General features: G+C 41.8%; 2 protein-coding genes across 2 annotated transcripts in view; both read left to right on the top strand.

The window, feature by feature from the left end:
- The first annotated feature begins 5504 nt into the window (after window positions 1-5504).
- Window positions 5505-21112, top strand: part of TLR6 (toll like receptor 6) — a 28203-nt gene continuing 12595 nt past the window's right edge. The window contains exon 1 of the mRNA XM_023507419.1: window positions 5505-5559. The gene's annotated coding sequence lies outside the window, so the exon portion shown is untranslated. The remainder of the gene's footprint in view (window positions 5560-21112) is intronic.
- The window catches only part of TLR1 (toll like receptor 1), a 52406-nt gene continuing 36808 nt past the window's right edge, over window positions 5515-21112 (top strand). Inside the window, exon 1 of the mRNA XM_003803952.3 lies at window positions 5515-5559. The gene's annotated coding sequence lies outside the window, so the exon portion shown is untranslated. The remainder of the gene's footprint in view (window positions 5560-21112) is intronic.

Genomic DNA, 21112 nt, shown 5'->3' with positions numbered 1-21112 from the left:
GCTGTAACCACTGTGCTACTGGCGCTGAGCCAGGTGTCTGATTCTTGAAAGGGTTCAGCCATTGTCCTCTTTGATCAGCACTCCAGGGTGTGCTAATTAGCATAAGGGATATTAGAAATCATTCCTCACTGGTGAAATGAAAGGTTTTTAAGATGTATGGATCAGTGAGAAACAATGTACAGGTGCCTTCTGCCCTTCTACGGCCAGGGCACATTATATTGAGTCCAGCAGCTGAGTACCCTTTGGAGTAGGACTTTTTCTAGTGCTTCTGGCTGACTGCAGAATTCTGAAGCCTGAAGGTGACTAGAGTCCTGCCACCAGAATGCAGGCCTAAAAGGACAGCAAGCTAGGACTTCAAGCTTGTGAGAACAGACTGCATAACTAAGCTTAGTTGCTAATATACATGTAACATGGCAGAATTTCATCAGAGAATTTGGGTTTGTGGTAATACAGATCTTGGTAATGAGGCTGCAGAGGAGGAAACCTGTAATCTTCACCTACCTCTGATGGCCAAATTGCCTTAGTTCAGTGAACCTCAAGGGTAGAAAAATCACTGCAAGAAAACTTCTCCACAATTGCTCTGCATTCAAGCAGCAACATCAACAACCCTTCAGAAATACAAAAAACAAAAAACAAAAAAACAAAAAAACCCCCCCAACAACCAAAACAACCCCCCCCCCTCAAAAACCAAACCAAACAGACCCCAAAATGAATAAGCTATAAGGTGTTGAAGTGATATTGTTAGAAAAATACTTATGGGTAGCTCAAGCGGCTAAGGTGCCAGCCACAGCAGAACTGGTGGGTTCGAATCCAGCCTGGGCCTGCCAAACAATGACAACTACAACCAAAAAAAAATAGCTGGGCGTTGTGGCAGGCACCTGTAGTCCCAGCTACTTGGGAGGCTGAGGCAAGAGAATGGCTTAAGCCCAGAAACTGGAGGTTGTTGTGAGCTGTGATGCCATGGCACTCTGCCCAGGGGGACAGCTTGAGACTCTGTTTCAAACAAACAAACAAACAAAAACTTGTGGGTAAGTCATAAATTTCAGAAAGATCAGATTTTTATATTTATTTAAATAATAAAAATGGTCACCATAAGAAGAGCCCTATTTCAACTTCTAATTTCATATATCTCTAATCTGTATTTACTTCTACCTCTTACAGGTCTAATTTTCCCTAAATAAAAATAAAAAATATTTTTGCTTGTTCTGGTATACTTTTATTACTATGATGGGGAACAGTAATCGTTTCTAAGACGCTTTCCTTCGGTCTGAAACCATTAGAAACTGCACCCTAAATACACAGCTGTTTCTGAACAGGGACTGCTGGAGCACCCCAGGACTACAGCTGTGACCTGCTCTGTGTTTCTGGGGATGGTCCCCATCTCGGTCTGGTCCCCATCTCAGTCTGACCCCAAAGCACAGTCAGACTTAGAAGTCTTTCCTGATTTATGATTTGGAACGCTGATCACTGCAACCATGTCCCGTGGCTTTGAGACTACAGAGACTCAACCCACAGAAACAAGAAGGCTGCTTCAGGAAACCCTGAGGAGAGGAAGGGTGGCGTATAAAGAAGCCTTTGTAGGCTGGGAATAAGTTAGTTTCTCATGAGGAAATTCATTCATCACCTAAAATGTTCCCAGAACTATGTAAGGTATTGGAGCAGCAACATCAGAGTTCCTAAAATAAGCAGGCAACAGAAGACGTCGTTATCCTTCAGAAATGAATGACCTTATGCACTAACACAAAACAGCCAAAAAGTGATCCATCCGATAATGGAAAGATGCGCCTGAACTAGACTGACCCTGTGCAAGGGAGAACCTCTGTACAGTAAGGTTGGACCAAATGGTCTATATACTTTGTTCCCAACCCCCAACTGTGGGACTGGGGCCAGTCCATGATAGAGAAAAATGAGGACAATGCAGCAAGTTTTTTATAAATCTAAATTTATTAAATGTAAAGGATTGCCTTGATCTTGCAAGTTTATCCTTCGTTGTTTTTCTTGGTATTAAAATATCTTTCATTTTATGTAACAGCAGGGACAGTGGATGGATAGACTCAGTTGGCAAAATAAAAATTTAGTTAACATGATATCCTGTGTGAGATCATCTCCCCCAGTTACAAAAAGTGCTAGTTAGTGAAGGACCAGGAGTAAAACACTGGATGAGAGGCTCTGAATCAGGCTGTGACAGTCCCCAGGAAGCCTGTCAAACACACATATCCAGCCTGCCGCCTTAAGGCCACATGTCCTTAAGTGGGACCTGTTAATTGTATCCAAATTTTGTAGCACAAATTATTTAAAATCCAGATTTATCCAAATTTTACCTAACAAATTCTTTAGGCTGGGTGCAGTGGCTCAAGCCTATAATCCTAGCACTCTGGGAGACAAGGCAGGTAGATTGCCTGAGCCCAGGAGTTTGAGACTACCCTGAGCAAGAGTAAGACCCCATCTCTACTAAAAATAGAAAATCATTTGGGGCATTGTGGTGGGCACCTGTAGTCCCACCTACTCGGGAGGCTGAGGCAAGAGGATCCCCTGAGCCCAAGAGTTTGAGGTTGCTGTGAGCTACGATGCCATGGCTCTATGCCCAGGGCATCAAAAAAATAAAAAAGTAAATATAGCCTGGCATTGTAGTGGGCACCTGTAGTCCCAGCTAATTGGGAAACTGAGGCAAAAGGATCACTTGAGCCCAAGAATTTGAGGTTGCTGTGAGCTATGATGCCACAACTCTCTACCACTTTATGTAGGGGTGACAAAGTGAGACTCTATCTCAAAAAAAAAAAAAAAAAAAAAAAAGGCTCAGTGCCTGTAGCTCTGCAGATAGGATGCCAGCCACATATACCAGAGCTGGAGGGTTCGAACCCAGACTGAGCCTGACAAACAATGACAACTACAACCAAAAAATAGCTGGGTGCCTGTAGTCCCAGCTACTTGGGAGACTGAGACAGAGAATCTCTTAAGTCCAAGAATTTAAGGTTGCTGTGAGCTGTGATGCCACTGCATTCTACCAGACAACATAGTGAAACTCTGTCTAAAAAAAAAGACAATTTTTTTTTTTTTATTAAAAAGGGTGCAGTAGAGAAAGATGAAGCATTTCTTGCCTCTTTGGGTACTTAAAAAAATCTTGACATCAGAAGCCTATAGGTTCTCCACCCCAGCATGGGACTTATTCGCTTCCCTTTTTAAAAACCATTAGGTGTAAACACCCCCACACTGCACCTGTGGCCCCTCATAATCCAGCTCCAACCTCTCTGACCTTCTCCTCATATCTTGGCACACCCCGGGCTCCTGCCTCACCAGACTTTCCATCACTTCCCACAGCTCATAAGCCTCCCTGCCTTTGCTCACACTGATTCCTCGGCCTCGCTGCCCTGCCTCTGACTGCCTGGCATTCCTATTCCTTCAGACATCCGGTTAATGTCACCTTCATTCCGAATCTTTCCTTAATATGCCCACTCCTTCCAAAGAATTAACCACTCCCTTTCTGTTTTTGGTACTTTGCAGAAACTTCTACTCCATTTACAGGGAGTATCTGCTTCTGACATCCTGTCCTCCAGGACAGTGACCAACAGCACCTAGCCTGGTTTCTGACCCTCACGTATTTACTGAAATATACTGTGTTTGATGTTAATTAAAGAGACAATGTTTGATATAGTCCCGGGCGTATAAGTAAATGGCTACTCTGAGATTAGGAAGGCCCCCTCCCACCCTCAAATTCCTTCTGCACAGGCTCACTTGTGTCCCAAATTTAACCCCTAAAGTTTATTTCATTCCTTTGCTTACGCTTACAATGTAGACGTTTAGCACATTCTTTCCTGAGCTCAGGTTTGGTGGAAGAAAGAAGGGTGAGAACAGACGTATAAGGGTGGGGTAGAAAGGGGCCATCCGGCGGAAGAGAGGATTGCCAAGAGGCCTCTGAGGACGGGGCGCGCCTCTTTTTTCGTCCCCCCAGGTTGGCTGAGGTCTTATGGAGTTCAAGAGACTTTGATTTAAAAAGCCACCTGCTAGCATCGTTTAAGATGTTTAGAAAGGGGACCGATGGAGTCAGAAAGGTACAGTGTATGTTCACAGCCCACAGAGCTGTCTTCCTACTCTAGGATAAAGGCAGGGCCGTTCAAGCCCCTGATCCGAGGTGGCTGGAAACTTCAGTTTCCAGGGGTGGAGGGGGCTGGGGCTTTGGAGAAAAGAGTGAGACCCATCCCAGGGGTCTGCGAATTCAGGTGGCGCCAGCTTAGAGAGTGGGCTGGGGTACAAGGGCGGGCAGGGCTCGGGTGGGCGCCGGGGAAGAGGGATGAGCTTGGGTGCGAGGTCAAGGCCGAGTTCTGCTTTCCAAGGCCAAGGACAGGACCACCACCGGAGGAGGCCTTTACCCTACGCGTCCTGCTCCCACCGTGCCCCGGGCTGCGGGGACGCTGCCTGTCTCGGACCCGGTCTCTGGGGGAACTTTTTCAGACTCGCTTGGTGCTAGGACAGGTAGCTCGAGGCAGGCTCCGCGGAGTTTGCGCCGGCCGAGGGGGCAGACCCGGCGTGCGGGCGTGTGGGTGTGTGCATGAGCGTGGACCTGGAGCGACACACACTCACACACACACACTCACACGCCCGCACCCACGCAGGGCCCTCGGCCGCGCCGCCAGCGCCTCCTCGGACCTTCGCCCCCAAGCCGGGTCTTCCCAGGTCGCGCCCGGCGCCAAGTCCCTGCCGATGGCTTCTCACTAACGCAGAGGGCAGGATCGCCGGCTCCGGGACAAGGAGCGACGGTAAGGTCCCCCCGACTCCAACCCCGCAGCGGCGCCCGGCGTTCCCCAACCCTCCCGCTCGCCGGGGAAAGGGGATGGGGAGAGGGTGCCCGGGGCTCTTACCCCTCCGGCGGCCAAGTGCGCGCGGGAGCGCTCGGCGGGTCCCGCCCCGCCACGTCGGCAGGGCTGGCGGGGACGCGGCCGGAGGGCGGGCGGGGAGGGGCCCCGGCGTGGCCGGCTGGAGAGGGCGCCCCGCCCCCACCCGCCGGGGCCCCGCCCCACAGGGAGCCCCGCCCACCGGGCGCCCCTGGGGACGTTCGGACGCCCCTGTGGGTCGTTCCGACCCCCGCACCGGGAGGGCCGGGCCGGCTCTTCCGGACCAGCTTGCAAACTTTGCTAGAGCGGAGGTGCCACGGGGCAGCTCTCGGGGTTCTCTGGGTCCCTCTCCTGCCTCTGAAAGCGCCTGGAAAACCCTGCAGTTTCGCCAGGAAGAGGTTGCTCAAGTTAAGCGAGAGCTTGTGATCTGCCAGTTCTGCGCTGAACCGAATTCCCCACGGCGGTCGGTGGGAGCGCACCTCCCCTAACGAGTAAAACACCCATTTTCTAGAAGGCCAGTTTGGAAATGTGGATCAAAACTCAAACTCATTTGCTTTGGCCCAGGAATTCCTCACCGGAGAACTGGTACTGAGTGGCAACTGTGCGAATATGGGTGTATGCACAAGGGTGTTTATTGAAGTTCACGCCAGGGAAAATCGGAAACACTCCCGAAGTCCCTCAGTAATGGATTGGTGAAGGGAACTGTAGTAACACCAGACAGTACAGTCGGGTATGTTGTAGCCTTTCAAAATTAGAACTCGTTAACTTGGAAGGAAGGCCGTGTATTGAGGCCTTCCTCAAATATGGCTAAATATTAACACTGGGGCGGGGAAGCTTAGTATGTGTGGTATAAACTAGTTCAAACTAGTTTTGTTAATATATGTGTGTACATACGTTTTATATAAAAGTCAGGAAAAATATAATTTAAAACCAGAGATTCTTTCTGAGTGATGTGTTTAAGGCAAATTTTCTTTCTCCTGATCTACACAGTCTTTAGAAAAAATTTTAAATTCAAAAGTAAAGAAAAATAGTTACAGCTTCACTGTCTCACCTTCAACATCACTACTATTTTTAATAGTGTGTGGATCCTACTGTAGTTTTTATAAGTTTCTGTAAACACTATATATGTAAACAGTTTCTTGTTTGCTTTGTATAAAAACGACAGGATATTGACGTTGTATAAAATTTTTCCTACTAATTATATATTATAATCTTCTCTCTTGGTCAATATATATCAACCCATATAATTCTTCTATTACTTGCATTATATTTTATAATTGTATTAATTTATTTCAATTCTTCTCCTATTGATGGACAATCAGGTCATTCTTTATATTCTAGTTTCTTCCTTAAATTTTCCACATTAAATAAAAAAAATTATTATTATACTCATAGAAAAACTGGAAAGTTATCTTACTTTAGGGAGGAGGAAGTGGAAATTGCTTTAAACTGAGATCACCTTTTTTGAATTGGGCCAGAACTTTGATCTGTAACTAGCCTTTGGCTTTTGTATCTCAGGGATTTTTTGCCTTTAAGTTAGAGAGCATTGTCCTGCACTGTCCCTTCCAGTTCTGACATTGTGAGTGTTATCAAACTGTTCTGGTATAACAGGTGTGTTTGGGTGTGCCGTAGATATAAACATCCATGCCTGTGACTTCAGTGCCTGAAGACCTTTGCAAGCATCTTGGCTATGCATACCTGCCCTGCCCTGCTGAGTGACAACAATCCAGTCAGACGGTGCCTTTTGAAAGGGCTGGTTCCTTTTCTCCTTTGACCCAAATCACAGCTGTCTGATAAAGGACATCAACCAAATAATCCTAGCAGCAAGTTTTTCTTTCTTTTTGCTGACTGCAGATTATTTATTCCCTTTTGCTCAAATGTAGCTGCTTCCAAGCCTACCAGGTTTTATTTCAGACATTTTATTTTTCTGAAATTAAAATTTTAAAAATTCATTATGAAAATTCTGGAGTATTTAAAACATATTTAAAAGGTAGAGAGAATAAACCTGGGCGTGGTGGCTCACACCTGTAATCTCAGCACTCTGGGAGGCTGAAGTGGGCAGATTGCTTGAGCTCAGGAGTTTGAGACCAGCCTCAGCAAGAGTGAGATCCCATCTCTACTCAAAATAGAAAAAATTAGCCAAGTGTGATGGTTCACACTTGTAGTCATAGCTGCTTGGGAGGCTGAGGCAGGAGGAGCACTTGAGCCCAAGAGATTGAGGTTGCTGAGAGCTATGATGCCACACACTCCACCCAGGGTGACAGAGTGAGACTTTGTCTCAAAAGAAAAAAAAAAAGAGAGAATAATATGACAAATACTAATTTGTGTAAAAAAATGAATACTATGATGATACCCAGATTTACCACATTTTTTGCTATATTTATTTTAGAACCTTCTTTTATTTCTTTTTTCTTTATTTTAATCCCATGACAGATTATAGAACCTTCTTTTAGAAAAAAATTGTTTCAGAGGGCGGCGCCTGTGGCTCAAAAGGGTAGGGTGCCAGTCCAATATGCCAGAGATGGTGGTTTCAGCCACTTGAGCTCAGTATAGTCCAGTGGAGAATTGGGTTCAACTTGGGTTAAGTGGGGAGGAGTTAGTTAAGGATGAATGCAGAAGAATGATTACAAAGATAGATCATGATTTATCAACATTTAATATAATAAGGGAATGTGTGACTGAGGTGGGATGCGGAACAATATCATTAGATGAGACAATATCAAAGAATTGAGAGGCCAGAGGAATGGACGAATCTCTAGGTAGTCACTGAAATCACTAGAATTATGAAAGGGATGGTATTGAACTTAGTGAGTGGTGCTAGAATACTCAATGGGGCTCAGTAGATGATTGCAATTAGAAGGAGCAGGTTGCAAGAAGTGGGGGGAGGAACAGTGATCTGTAGTAGCAGGGTGAGTTAAGGACACCCCTGCCACCTGCAGGCCCTGAGGTATGGGGAAAACGGCGACCACTAGAAGGCGCTATGCACGTTTCGGTGCCCTGATCTTTGCAGGCTTGGAAAGGACTCACCTTAAGAGCTTTCAAAATAAAATGAAAAGCTGGCTGCTCTGCCCCAGACCATTTAAATCAGAATCTTTGAATATGTGCAAGCATTACTGTGTCCTCATTGTAAGCAACGTTTGGTATTGCTGGATGCTTTAATCTTGGTCTCCCTCAGGTGCGTGCCCGTGTCTCCTGGTTATCTGAATTTGTATTTTCCATGTTCTAATGAGAACACTCGCCTTTTGATATATTTGAGCTAGTTCTGTTTCCTTTCCTGTGATCCCTCTGTTAATTTTATTCTTTGCTCATCTTCCCTCATTGGGTTTGCTAGTCATTGATTTGTAGGGAATCTTTATGTATTTTGGATATGAACCCTTTTGTGATTATGTGTGTTACAAACACCTTCTCCCTGACTTTACATCTTTTGTATTAACCTGGATGGAGTTAGCAAAGTATCACAAGAATGGAAAAGCAAGTATCTATTGTACTTAATACTAACATAAAGTCAGTTGAAGAACTAATATAGGTCCACAGAAGAGAAAAATTCAATTTAAGTTGGGGGGGAGGGGGAAAGAGAGAGGTAGTGGGGAGGAGGGAGGGGATAGGTGTGGTTCCACCTAATGGGCACAATGTGAGGGTATATGGCACACCTACTGGGTGAGGACACAAAAGGGACCTTACCTAACAAATGCAAACATGTTAACCTAATCATTTGTGCCTTCATGTTAAATCTGAAATTAAAAAAAAGAAATTAAAATAAAAAGGACTTTGGAAAATCTGAGAAAAAAGTCGCGTAGTCTGTGGCTTGACTTTTTTTTTTAAGTTCAGCAGAAAATTTTAGTTTTAATATCAATAGCCAATATATAATACAAACATTATTAATCCTATTCATGTAGTTTGTATATTTTATGATAGTTATAATTATCACATAACTCATTTCAAAGCTGTTGGTAGACACTAATATTTATTCCTCATGTGGAGAAAGATGAAAGGCAGTTTATTTATTTATTTATTTATTCATTCTGAGACAGAGTCTCAAGCTGTTGCCTTGGGTAGAGTGCTGTGGCATCACAGCTCACAGCAACCTCAAACTCTTAGGCTTAAGCAGTTCTCTTGCCTTAGCCTTCCAAGTGGCTGGGATTACAGGTGCCTGCAACAATGTCAGACTCTTTTTTGTTGTTGTTGCCAGTGATAAGTGGGCACGGGCTGGGTTTGAACCCACCAGCCCTGGTGCATGTCGCTGGCTCCCTAACCACAGAGCTATGGGCGCTGAGCTTGAAGGGCAGTTATTTATTTATTGATTTATTTTTTGCTTTTCCTTTTTATTTTCAAATAAGGTTTTAACATCCAAACATTTAACTTGTCCTTTTTTTTTTTTTTTTTTAACATAGATCATGAAGGGGCAGTTTTTTAAAAAGTAAAAATCCTCAAAATAATGTTTTGCCTCTGTATAGGAGCTTTCTATTTGCTGGCTTTAGACTGTGTTATTTTAATTATCCCTCTGTTAACCTTTTGAAAAAGTAAACAGTACATACGTACAGTAAAAAATCCAAATAGAACCAAAAGGTATAATATGGGGAATAATAATCACTTTCCTTCTATATCTCTTTCTCTCTCAATTTTCCTGCTCAAAAGTAACAGTTTCTTATATAACCTTTGAGAAAAAAACTTTTTATTCATATATCAACATATGTATTTATACCCTTACATTAATTTCCCGTGGCTTTCCTAACAAATTACCTCAAATTGTGTGGTTTAAAACCACAGAAATTTATTCTCTCACAGTTCTGGAGGCCAGCCAGCCCAAATCAAGGAGTTGGCAGAGTGGTGCCCTCTCCAGCCGCTGATGGCACCTGATATCCCTTGGCTTGTGTCTACAACACCTCTATCACTGCCTGTGTTTGAAAAGGCTCTGCTTCTCTCTCTGTCTCTCTTGTGAGGACACAGAGTGTCTTATAAGGCAGCATGGGGTAGTGCTGAAGCACATAGATACTGGGGCCTCAGATGCCCTAGGTTTGAACCCCAGCCCCTCCACTCTAGCAGTGCAACCTTGGATCATGACCTTACTGCTCCTGCCCTGCTGTTAAATGGGGTAATGACAATACTTATCTCATAGCACCTTTATGTGGGCGAAATGAACTGAGGCTTGCACAGTACTCACAACCGTGCCTGACAAGAAGATAACCCGCGTACACGTGTGCCAGCCAGATCTTATGCAAACGACGTCACATCCTCCACACTGCTCTGCCCCTTGCTTTTTTCCACTTCACAGTATATCCTGAAATCTTTCCACTTTAGCATATAACACCATATGACTTGCATACAATTCCCAACTCTTTACTGTTATGACTTCTCTACCATGTCAGTCACTATTCCAGCTACTCTGGGCATGGTGGCTCATACCTGTAATCCTAGCACTCTGGGAGACTGAAGTGGGTGGATTGCTTGAGCTCACTAGTTCAAAACCAGCCTGGACAAAGGAGGGAGACCCCATCTGTGCTAAAAATAGAAAAACTAGCTGGGCATTGTGGCTCACGCCTGTAGTTCTCGCTACTCGGGAGGCTGAGGCAAGAGGATTGCTCAAGCTCAAAAGTTTGAGGTTGCTGTGAGCTACAATTCCACAACACTCTACCAGGGTGATAGAGTGAGACTCTGTCTCAAAAAAATTCATTTTTGTTCTTTATAAAACTACAAGTACTTTTATTGCATGGATGAATAAGTGGAGTCTAAATGAGTTTAGGGAACGTGCCCCAAGCTATACAGTTTATAGATGGCTGAGTGAGGACTTGAGCCATGTACTGTTTGTTCCCTTTTACTTGGTTTTTCTGTTTTTTGTCATGCCTTGGAAAACACTGCTCAGAGTTACGGCAACTTCAGCAAGATTGGTCTCTCATTTCCCAGCCCTGGAGTTGCAATGCAATACCCCAATGAGACGTGTGCAGTGTGACCAAATCTGCAGGGATGTGTGCGTGTTTTCTTAACACTTCAGTCCAGTGTTGCTTGAAATTCCACCAGAGCCATAGCTGGCCCCTTTCTCCTCTGCCTGGTTCATAAATCTGGTTACCCAGTACTGTCTGTCTCCTTTTGCTGGGGGAGCCAAGATTCCCCTCCTCCTCAGTGAGCCAGGCCAGGCCTGAGAAGACTTCCTGTTATGTTTGATGAGTAAGGATGAATCTTAAGAAGCTGGCCTTCCTCTTCCTCCTTGAAAGTGGAAGTGATTCTTACCTAGATGTTCAACTTTGTTATTGGCCAAATTGTAGGGTCTTTATAGAACCTCAGTTAAGAGAGAAGTCTGGGGAATAGAGTATTCTGGCTACCTGAGGTCTTTGGTTAGCTAGACACCTTCTTTTTGTATTAACCCTTCTTGATATCATTTTAAAATTACTCCAAGTGATCTTTACAAGACTGATTTTTAAATTAGTCCTTTAGGATCTCAGTGTTATTTATTCCTCCAGAATTAAAAATTAGAACTTCTAATAATATCAAGTACAGATCAGAATGTAAGGAAACAGGGTGCAATTCCTCTCAATTATGGCTAAATAGGTATCAACCTCTAAACTTTCCTTGAAAGTTTAAAAAAAAAAAAGCAAATTGTGGACTTAAGCTTACTTTAAAGTATTTCATCCAGCTAAAACTGTGTTCAGAAATTGCTTGATAATGGTAATAGCAATTATCTTAAAAATGTTAAATATGGGCTCGGCGCCTGTGGCTCAATTGGCTAAGGCGCCAGCCACGTACACCTAAGGTGGCGGGTTCGAATCCCCAGCCCGGGCCCGCCAAACAACAATGATGGCTGCAACCAAAAAATGGCCAGGCGTTGTGGCGGGCACCTGTGGTCCCAGCTACTTGGGAGGCAGAGGCAGGAGACTCGCTTGAGCCCAGGAGTTGGAGGTTGCTGTGAGCAGTGAAGCCATAGCACTCTACCCAGGGGGACAGCTTGAGGCTCTGTCTCAAAAAAAAAAAAAAAAATGTTAAATATGGTGATGTTAAAAAACAAGCCAAATTCAGTAATTTTTCATCCAGGTGACAATTTAATAGACAGGCCGAAAACGCCTATGGAGGACTATTACTTTAGAAAAATGTTTTCCTTCACACCAGAGTTTTCATCAGCTGCTTGCTCATATGAATTTTAAAAATTGTTTATTGGTTTAGTCTGTAGCCCAGAAAAAGCTGCCAACCCGGGTGCTTTGTTCCTGACCTTTCAAAGTGAAATTTATTGGGAGAAGTAATTCCAGTGAGGGCCAACAGATGGCACCAAGTGTTTCTAAGATAGTGCTTTACTACTTAAATTTCAGCTAAGGACTTGCATTTTCTAAGCATTTACAAACGTGTTTTCGTGCTTTTACGGGTTATGTTCTCTTCTTCTGAAAAAGAAATCTTGGTAAGTAAAAAGGCTTTTGTAGCTTTTTCAAATCATGCCTCACGTGCTTCCGATAAGGAAGAAAATGCCCATTATGTGTGAAATAGGGAATGTTTCCTTGAAGTTTCTGCAAAATGATTTAAAGTATTTTCTTAAGCGTTGCGCTGTCCTTAGAACTGCACAAGAAAGACAAAAAGTGGCACGTGTGTGATATCTTGAGAAGATAAAAACAACTAGCTCTTGCAATGAGGAAAAAACTAACTCGTTTATTTCTTCTTTGAACTACTAAATTTTCTCTTTCCCCCTTTGTAGTTTCTGGGTTTTAGCAACATTTATCACTGATCGGCACCTTTATGCTGTGTATTTTAACAGTAGACGCGTAAAGCAAGTGTTACTTTCACTTCCTACGGTAACAGTATTTTGGTCTGTATCTGTCAGTAATTCACAAGCTTTTTGAAAGCAGGAATTATGTCAGTTGTATTCGTGTTTATGTGCCCAGTGCCTAGTGCCCAACGTGGCGTTGGTACAGCGCAGACTCTGAATAAACGCTTATTAATTGCGGGAAGCCGCGGTGCCTTTCTCCAAGTCTCTCACCTGAAGTTGACAAATGAATTCTTGGGCAAATTTGTTAACTTGATTGTGTACTCTTTCCTCCACTTACCTCACTTCATGTTTTTGTTTCTGATTTCTCCTTTCTTGTAGTTTTCATTTTATAGCTCTAACCCCCATTTTTTTTTCTGAGTTCATTTCATCTTTTTTTCCTTGCCCTTTTCATTGGATGTATAAAAGAAATCAACAGCCTTTTCCTGTTATCTCTTTTTACATGCTTAAAAATACTGTGACCTCTCTAATCTTTTCCCTTTCCTCCCGCCCTCTTCTCCTCATTCTTAAATATAAAAGTTACTGGCTTATTCATTTCATTAATATTTGTGTTTTTGTGACAGGTGCTAGAAGGAGAGCTGATCAACTTTTCACGTGGTGGCTGAATTTCAGTCCCCTGAACACTGATGTAATGAGGCTCTGGGGGGTTGGGGCACGGTAAGGTAGTCATTATCCACGAATGTCCCTTACCTACCATCACGTAGATATTCTGTCTTTATATTTTAATATTCCAAATAATATGTGTTTCTTTAAATATTAAATATTTTTACATTTTCCATATTTAAAGGCAACTCTTTTTTTTTTTTTTTTTTTTTTGAGACAGAGTCTCAGTTTGTCACTCCTTGGTAGAGTGCTGTGGTGCCATAGCTCACAGCAACCTCTAGCTTCTGGGCTTAGGTGATTCTCTTGCCTCAGCCTCCCTAGTAACTGGGACTACAGGCACCTGCCACATGCCCAGCTATTTTTTTGTTGCAGTTGTGACTGTTGTTTAGCTAACCCAGGCTGAGTTTGAACTCCCTACCCTCAGTGTATATGGCTGGCACCATAACCACTGCTCTATGGGCACCAAGCTGAAATTTATTCTTAATAATATTTAATAGCTGGTCCATCTTAGAATTTTCCCTTTTATTACTAAATATCAATGAGATGTTATGTGTTATTTAATTTTAACATGCATTTTTATTGTTTGTGAGATTGGACATTACATGTTATTGGCTATTGATTTTTTTATAAATTCACTGAGCAAATAATATGCTGTATTTAATTTTTAATGTTGAAAATTTGGGAAGCATAAGTACAAACTGAGAAGAAAACGAAACCCCTTCATAATCTCATCATGTACAGATAATGACTGTTAATATCTTGGTATACAGATCTTATTAATTTTCCACATACTTGTACATATTTACTTAAGTAAGTTTTTTTTTGCTGGGGCTGGGTTTGAACCCACCTATGGTATATGGGGCTGGTGCCCTACTCCTTTGAGCCACAGGCGCTGCCCCTTAAGTAGTTTTTTATAAATTGCTTTTTGTCACAAAAAGAGATTGAGATTTTATAAATTTTATAAATTGCTTTTTGTCACAAAAGAGATGGTGAGATTTTTCTCATGGAATTAGATTTTTATTATTTTAACAGGCTAAATGGTGATACTTAATTATATGGAGATACCATAATATATTTGACATCCTGCTATTTTTGGACAATTAGACTTCTTTGTGAACAATAATTTATTTTGTGCTGGCCACTTTATTTATTTATTTATTCTTTCACTGGTGCTAATAGTGTTTCAACTGCTATTCATGGGTTTTCATCACTGACAACCGTATGATCTAAAAAAACGATAGTTTTATTAATATTTATTAATTTATGATTTTATTTCTTCATTCCAATATTTTTTCCCTGTCATCCCCCCTCCTCTTATTTTAGTGGCTAGAACTTCTAGAAAGATCAGTGTTAGTGTGCCCTCTTGACGCTGACATGAGTGGGAATCTTGGGGTGGGGCATTGGCTGAGGTTATAATATCTTGCTATGCATAACATGCTCCTTTGTATTCTGGGCACTCACTTTTCCCTCCCAAATTTTCAGGGAAAAAAAACTTTTGTTGTAATTTTAATTCAAATTTTTATTTGTTTATATTTAAGTACTCTTTTTTATTATAAAGGCATTTTAGCATTTATTTTTTAACATATTATGGTACAAGACATTTATGTAACAGAAAATTACAAAATACAAGAACAGATATAAGGTACAAAAAATTCTATGTACTGGGAACAAATAATGCTATCCATGTATAATGTGCATCTTTATTTTTCCCTCAAAAATTTGGCAAAAGTGTACATTATACATGGCAAAACATGGTAGATAGTTGAGATATTCTTTATCAGTTATCTTTTAAATATCTAGTTTACAGTTGTGTTTTTAATCAAAGAAGATTGATGAATTTTTTCAAGTGGATTTTTAACAGGTATGGAGATGCTCCTCTGCCTTTTGTCTTTGACTCGCTCATGGGAATTATTGTCATAAATTCACTAATAATAGACTATTTACAATCCCAGAAACATCTTACTCATTCAGTGGGTTATTTCTGCAAGGCACAGCTAGATTAATTGGGATTTCTTCATTCTGAGCTTCTACATCTCCTAACAAATGACTGAAATTTATTTCTTTTATTTGTATTTTCTAATAATTACTCTTAATTTTATAACACTAATACTTAAACTAATGTTTTTTAACAACATTTTGGGATGATTTTTGTCTATAGCTTCCTCTCAATCAGACAAGGATCTTCATATGCTTTTAGAGCACTCTCTCCCTCTCCCTCCACCATCTGCCAACTCCCTAATTCTCTGTGTCAGGTTTAGCCCCAGATTTTTATTAAAATTGTTGTCATCAATACTTACTGGTACTTAACAGTACATTTTAGTACTTTCTTTGCTAAGTATTCCTTCTGGCACTCCATTTTTCCTTTTGTGGAGTCAAATTCTTTTCAGATGAGAGACTCCAGTTTCTGGGAATTCAGCTATCCATCTGTCTTCATGTCTTTTTGCATTTTTTCATATATGCCATTTCTTTGGCCTCCTGTGCTGAGTTTTGAGAAAATTTCTCTTCTCGGTCTTTTCTCTCACTAATTTTCCCATCAGTGGTGTCATTATGCAATTCAACTCATCCAAGGAATTTTCCATTTTGATTATTAAGTTTATAATTTTTATAATTCCTACTCCTTTTTCTTCTTTTTTTTTTAGAATCTTTCCTTTTTGCAGGCATCTGTTATAAATGCCTATTATTCTCTTCTCTGTCTTTTTCTTATTTGGTGTTAACTTCTTTTCTGTCTTCATTTTGGTTGCTTTCTACTACAGAGTTTGCTTCCTGCAATGTCACACTTCTTGATCATGGACCCCAAATTGTGTTAAGGGCTCCTTGTGAAAGTGTTTGTTAATCTGTTTTTACAGCCTGTTTGTTGGGATGGTGGATCAAATCAATATGTACTAATTTTCTATTGATGCTGTACCAAATTACCACAAATAATGGTAATATTTGTGCCTTAATATAATGTACATTTATTATCTTACAGTTCTGTGGTGTAGAAAATTGTAACAGTTCTTGTTAGGCAAGGCAGACGTTGGTAAAGCTGGGTATTTTCTGGAGGCTCCAGGGAAGAATCCATTTATTTGCCTTTTTGAGCTTCTAGAAGCTCCCCACATTCCTTGGCTCATGGCCCCTTCCTCTATCTTCAAAGCCAGCAATAGTGGGTCAAGTCCTTTTCATATCACATCACTCTGAGCTCCTCTTCTGCCTCCCTCTTCCACTTGTAAGGATGCTTGTGATTACATTGGGCCCATCCAAATAATACAGAATAATATTCCTATTTTAAGATCACCTGATTAGCAACCACATTCCTAATGTTCCTCTGCAACATTAATTCTCCCTTTCCATGCAACATAGCATATTCCTAAGGTCTAGGAGACATCTTTGGGATGTTGTTATTCTGTCTATCATAGTCAATCTCTTTTTTTTTTTTTGAGACAGAGCCTCAAGCTGTCCTCCTGGGCAGAGTGCCGTGGCATTACAGCTCACAGCAACCTCCAACTCCTGGGCTTAAGCGAGTCTCCTGCCTCCGCCTCCCAAGTAGCTGGGACCACAGGCGCCCGCCACAACGCCTGGCTATTTTTTGGTTGCAGCCATCATTGTTGTTTGGCGGGTCCGGGCTGGGGATTCGAACCTGCCACCTTAGGTGTATGTGGCTGGCACCTTAGCCAGTTGAGCTATAGGCGCCAAGCCCATAGTCAATCTCCTTTTAAATTTCACAGAATTGTCCTGGCTTCAGTTTTACATATACACACACACATATAAATTAATTCATGTTTTAAAAATGTTTGGTCATTTCAGGGATCTAGGGCAAGAAGAGGAGCCTGGAGCATGTACAAAACACCCCCTAGACTTTCATCATTTTTAATGTTGTATTTGAAAATGTGATTTTTCTTGATTCAGAAGATATCTAAAACATTTAAAAAGTGGGTGAAAAAGTTTCTCATGTAGTCAGAAATGTGCTTTTTATAATGTATGTTTTGGTATATTTATTTAAAAGTATACTTGATCTAATAAACAATCAATTTTTGTTAATTCTTTTATGAACTCCAAGGACTTAGATATACAATATATTTTTTGGTAAGGTAGAAGGTTTACAAGTCTCTATTAAATCTTTATTTTATTCAAATCTTCTGTATATGTTTATTTCTTATTACTTCATCTAACACTGACCAATAGAAATATACTAAATACCATCATAATCAATGTCTCTTTGTGTTTTTAAGAAGTTTTACTTTGTAAATTTTGATGCAGTGTTATTTGCTGCATCAGTGTCCTTATCTATTATGGCTTCATTTTGAGCTATTTGTTTTGATCATATAACCAGTGTGAAGCAGTAGCTTTGCCTACCCCCGTGATCCCATTCTCTGATACTTATACCTAATGGAGTATTTTATATGCAAACTATAGTTCCTGGTGAATATAGCTACCAGTGTTCCTGTGGGTGCTCCTAGGTACAAGTCTTGTTGTATGGGTTGCACCTCTCAGAAAAGAGTGTGCCCCTCCTCCCCTCCCTGTCATCCAGTTCTTACCTGGTAGAACCCATCACTGACTCAGTGTAGACATTGTGGGTGGTGGAGGATTAGACAGTAGTAGCCCATAGAAAGAAAATGCAGTATGCTGATCCACATAGAGCAGTATTATAGGGTGAAAGAAATACTGCCTAATTACTCCCGAAGTATTTATTGGTTAGTACTCATTCTTGGTATATGAATCAGAGACGGAGAGAGGGGCAAAGTTTCTACATGCCTTTCATTAGGGAATCTGTTGAAATTTGATTTGTCAGATTAGCAAGTTCTGAATCATGTCTCACTGAATTTGTTGCTTCTTGTCTGATGTAGGTTGGAAAAATGCTTATCCACTTTTTATGAAAATTGTCATAAAAATGAGAAATGTCAGAAATGAGATCTCATGACTAAAAACTTTTTCTGAGATTAGAAAGATCTATATTTCCTGTGATCTGAATATTTGTGCCCCTCCAAAATTCATATGTTGAAACGTAATCACCAATGTGATGGCATGAGGAGATGGAGCCAGGAGAAGGTGGTTAGGTAATGAGGGTGGGCAGTCGGAAGCCACTGTGGGATTTACAAAGCCTGGAGCCTTGTTTGGCCTTGTGAGTTGGTACATAGCAGTGTGCTGGCTTTTGTTACCCATGAAAGCTCACAGATGCTTTTCTGAGCAGATCAGAGCCTGGGTAGAGTAGACTCCAGAGTGCATGCCTGAGTTCATGGGATTACCTCCTTATTTCCCTTTAGTACAATTTTAGTCTGATCCTCTTTTCCCAGTCACAAACATGGGGTCTGGGTGAATGTGTCTGCTACCATCCCTCAGCCAGTCTTAAACGTAGGTTAGATGTGCTCTAATTTTATCTCTTCCAATGGCTCCGTGAACAGGGTGTCATTTGTGGCTGGACACTCATAGCTAGTTTTCTTCAGGCCCAGTTCATGGAGGGGAGGAAGTAGGAAGTTCTTCCTTGTGACGTGAGCTCAGACTTGTTCCAGTCCTCATCTGCCCTCATGAAAGTATTTATTCATGTTATCTTCCACTGGGCTGATAGTCATCAAGCTGCAGCTGGATCTGCCTCCTGGCCAGGCTTCACCATCACGTCCACCACCTTCTCCCTGTGCTGTTCTCATGTGGCCTTGGCCAAACTGGGTTGAACCCCCCACTTACCTCTCTTTTGGTGTATCCCATAAGTTTTGGTATATTGCGTTTCCATTTTCATTTATTTCAAGGAATTTTTTTATTTTCTTTTTAATTTTTTTCATTGACCTAATGGTCATTCAGGAGCATTCTATTTCATTTCCATGTATGTTTTAGTTTCCAAAATTCCTCTTATGGTTGATTTCTAGTCTTATTCCATTATGAAATCTATTTGCATTCAATGTTATTTTTGATAGGTGAGCATTTATTCCTGTCATTTGATTGATTTCTGGTTGTTTTATATGTATATACTTTTCCTTTTTCCTCATATTGCTTATCCTTGCTATTTGGTTTAGTAGTAACATTCTCTGGCCCCTGGGTAGGAGGTTTTTGGGTATCGAAGAAGCTTATTTAGGTGCTTTCAATGGCAGTGATGTGCCAGGTGTGTCCTTGGGTGATGTGCATGGCATTGACAGTAGCAGAAGTGGTGGTGGGACAACCCTTAGGCCCCACAGTGGCACACACAGGCGCCAACAGTGATGGTAGCAGGCTGGCTGGGCCAAACCCTGGAGCCCCAGGTGGCATGCATGGATGGGTGTCTGTAGCATGAGTGTGTGCAGGTGCTGACAGTGGAGGGTGGGGCAGACCTAGCCTCAGGCCTCCTGAAGGTATGTGCAGGTTCTTGGTGACTTCATCAGTGGATGGGGCAGACAGGGCTGTTGTCAGTAGTAGCAGCACTGAGTGTGTGCCTCTTAGGCTTTGGGAAGTGAAGTATTCCCTGTTCAACGGAATTTGTTGCTTTGTCCGAGGACAGTCTCCCTAGTGCACTGCGCTGCCTGTTCCCCAGAGGGTGGGACATCACGTGGGCTAGAGTGCTGGGGACTTGGATGCACTGCTGGGGTTAGCAGGTGTCATGATGCTGCAACCCTCTGGGTGAATGTAGGAGGATGTCAGTGAGGGTTCTGGGATATGGAGATTTAGGTGCTGTGGGGCCTTGAAGCAGGATATAGTTTGATGGGGGTTGGGCTCTCAAAATGGCATTGTGCTGCAGCTGCTTGGGTCTCGGGGGTGTGTGTGTGGATCCAGGGTGAATTCCTACCCTGGAACGATGGAGTTGCAGGGACTCCAGGCAGCTTCCTATATTATTCTCAGGGCCCATAACGGCTGAGGGGCTCTCTGGTGGCTAGTGTGGCAGATGTCCATCATGGGAATGTGGACTGCTGAGAATCTCTTGCTTACCCCTTCCCTGGAGAGGGGAGCTCCTCCTGGCTCCTTGTCACTTCCCTGCTAAATTCTGGTGTTCTCTCTTAGAATCTTCATTTGACACATGGTTATCTAATCACCATTTTGGTCCTTATTTGTGGAGAGAATGAGTACTGGGTGCCTCTAGTCAGTTATCTCAAAGTCCCTCCAACTCATTTCTTTTTATTGATGAATAATATTTTATTGTATGAATAGACCAGTTTATCTTTTTGTGTTGAAAATATATCTTGTTGCCTCCAATAAACTTCTATAAACATCTACCTGTAGTTTTGGGGAGTTTTCAATTCATTTGAGTAAATACCTAGGAGTGTGGTCTTTGGATATGGTAAGATTACCCTTAGCTTTATAAAAAAAAAACTGTCAGATTGTCTTCCAAAGTGGCCATACCATTTTACTTTCCAACCAACAATGAAAGAGGGTTCCTGTTGCTCCACATCCTCACCAACATTTGATGTTGTTTTGGGATTTTAGGCACTTTCATAGGTGTGTAGTGGTCTCCCATTGTTGTTTTCATTTGCAGTTCCCTAAGTACACATGACATTGAATTTCTTTTCACACCTGTATTTGTTATTGTCTATCTTCTTTGGTGAGGTATTTGTTCAGGGGTTTTGCCCATTTTAAAATTACATTGTTTTATTTATTTATTTATTTATTTATTTATTAAATCATAGCTGTGTACATTAATGCAGTCATGGGGTACAGTATGCTGGTTTTATATACAATTTGAAATATTTTCACCAAACTGGTTAACATAGCTTTCATGGCATTTTCTTAGTTATTGTGTCAAGACATTTATATTCTGCATTTAGAATGATTCACATGTACCCTTGTAAGATGGACCATAGGAGTCGTCCCACCAATCACCCTCCCACCACCCATCCTCCCCTCTCCCCTCCCCTCCCTCTCCCCCATCCCCATATTCTTGGGCTATAATTGGGCTATAGCTTTCATATGAAAGCTATAAACTAGTTTCATAGTAGGGCTGAATACATTGGATACTTTTTCTTCCATTCTTGAGATACTTTGCTAAGAAGAATATGTTCCAGCT

The sequence above is a fragment of the Otolemur garnettii genome, unplaced genomic scaffold (assembly GCF_000181295.1).
Source record: "Otolemur garnettii isolate 467f Iridium unplaced genomic scaffold, OtoGar3 scaffold00181, whole genome shotgun sequence".
In the NCBI taxonomy this organism is placed as follows: Eukaryota; Metazoa; Chordata; class Mammalia; order Primates; family Galagidae; genus Otolemur; species Otolemur garnettii.
Note: the sequence above shows the minus strand (reverse complement) of the source record. Positions and strands in the feature narration are given on the sequence as shown.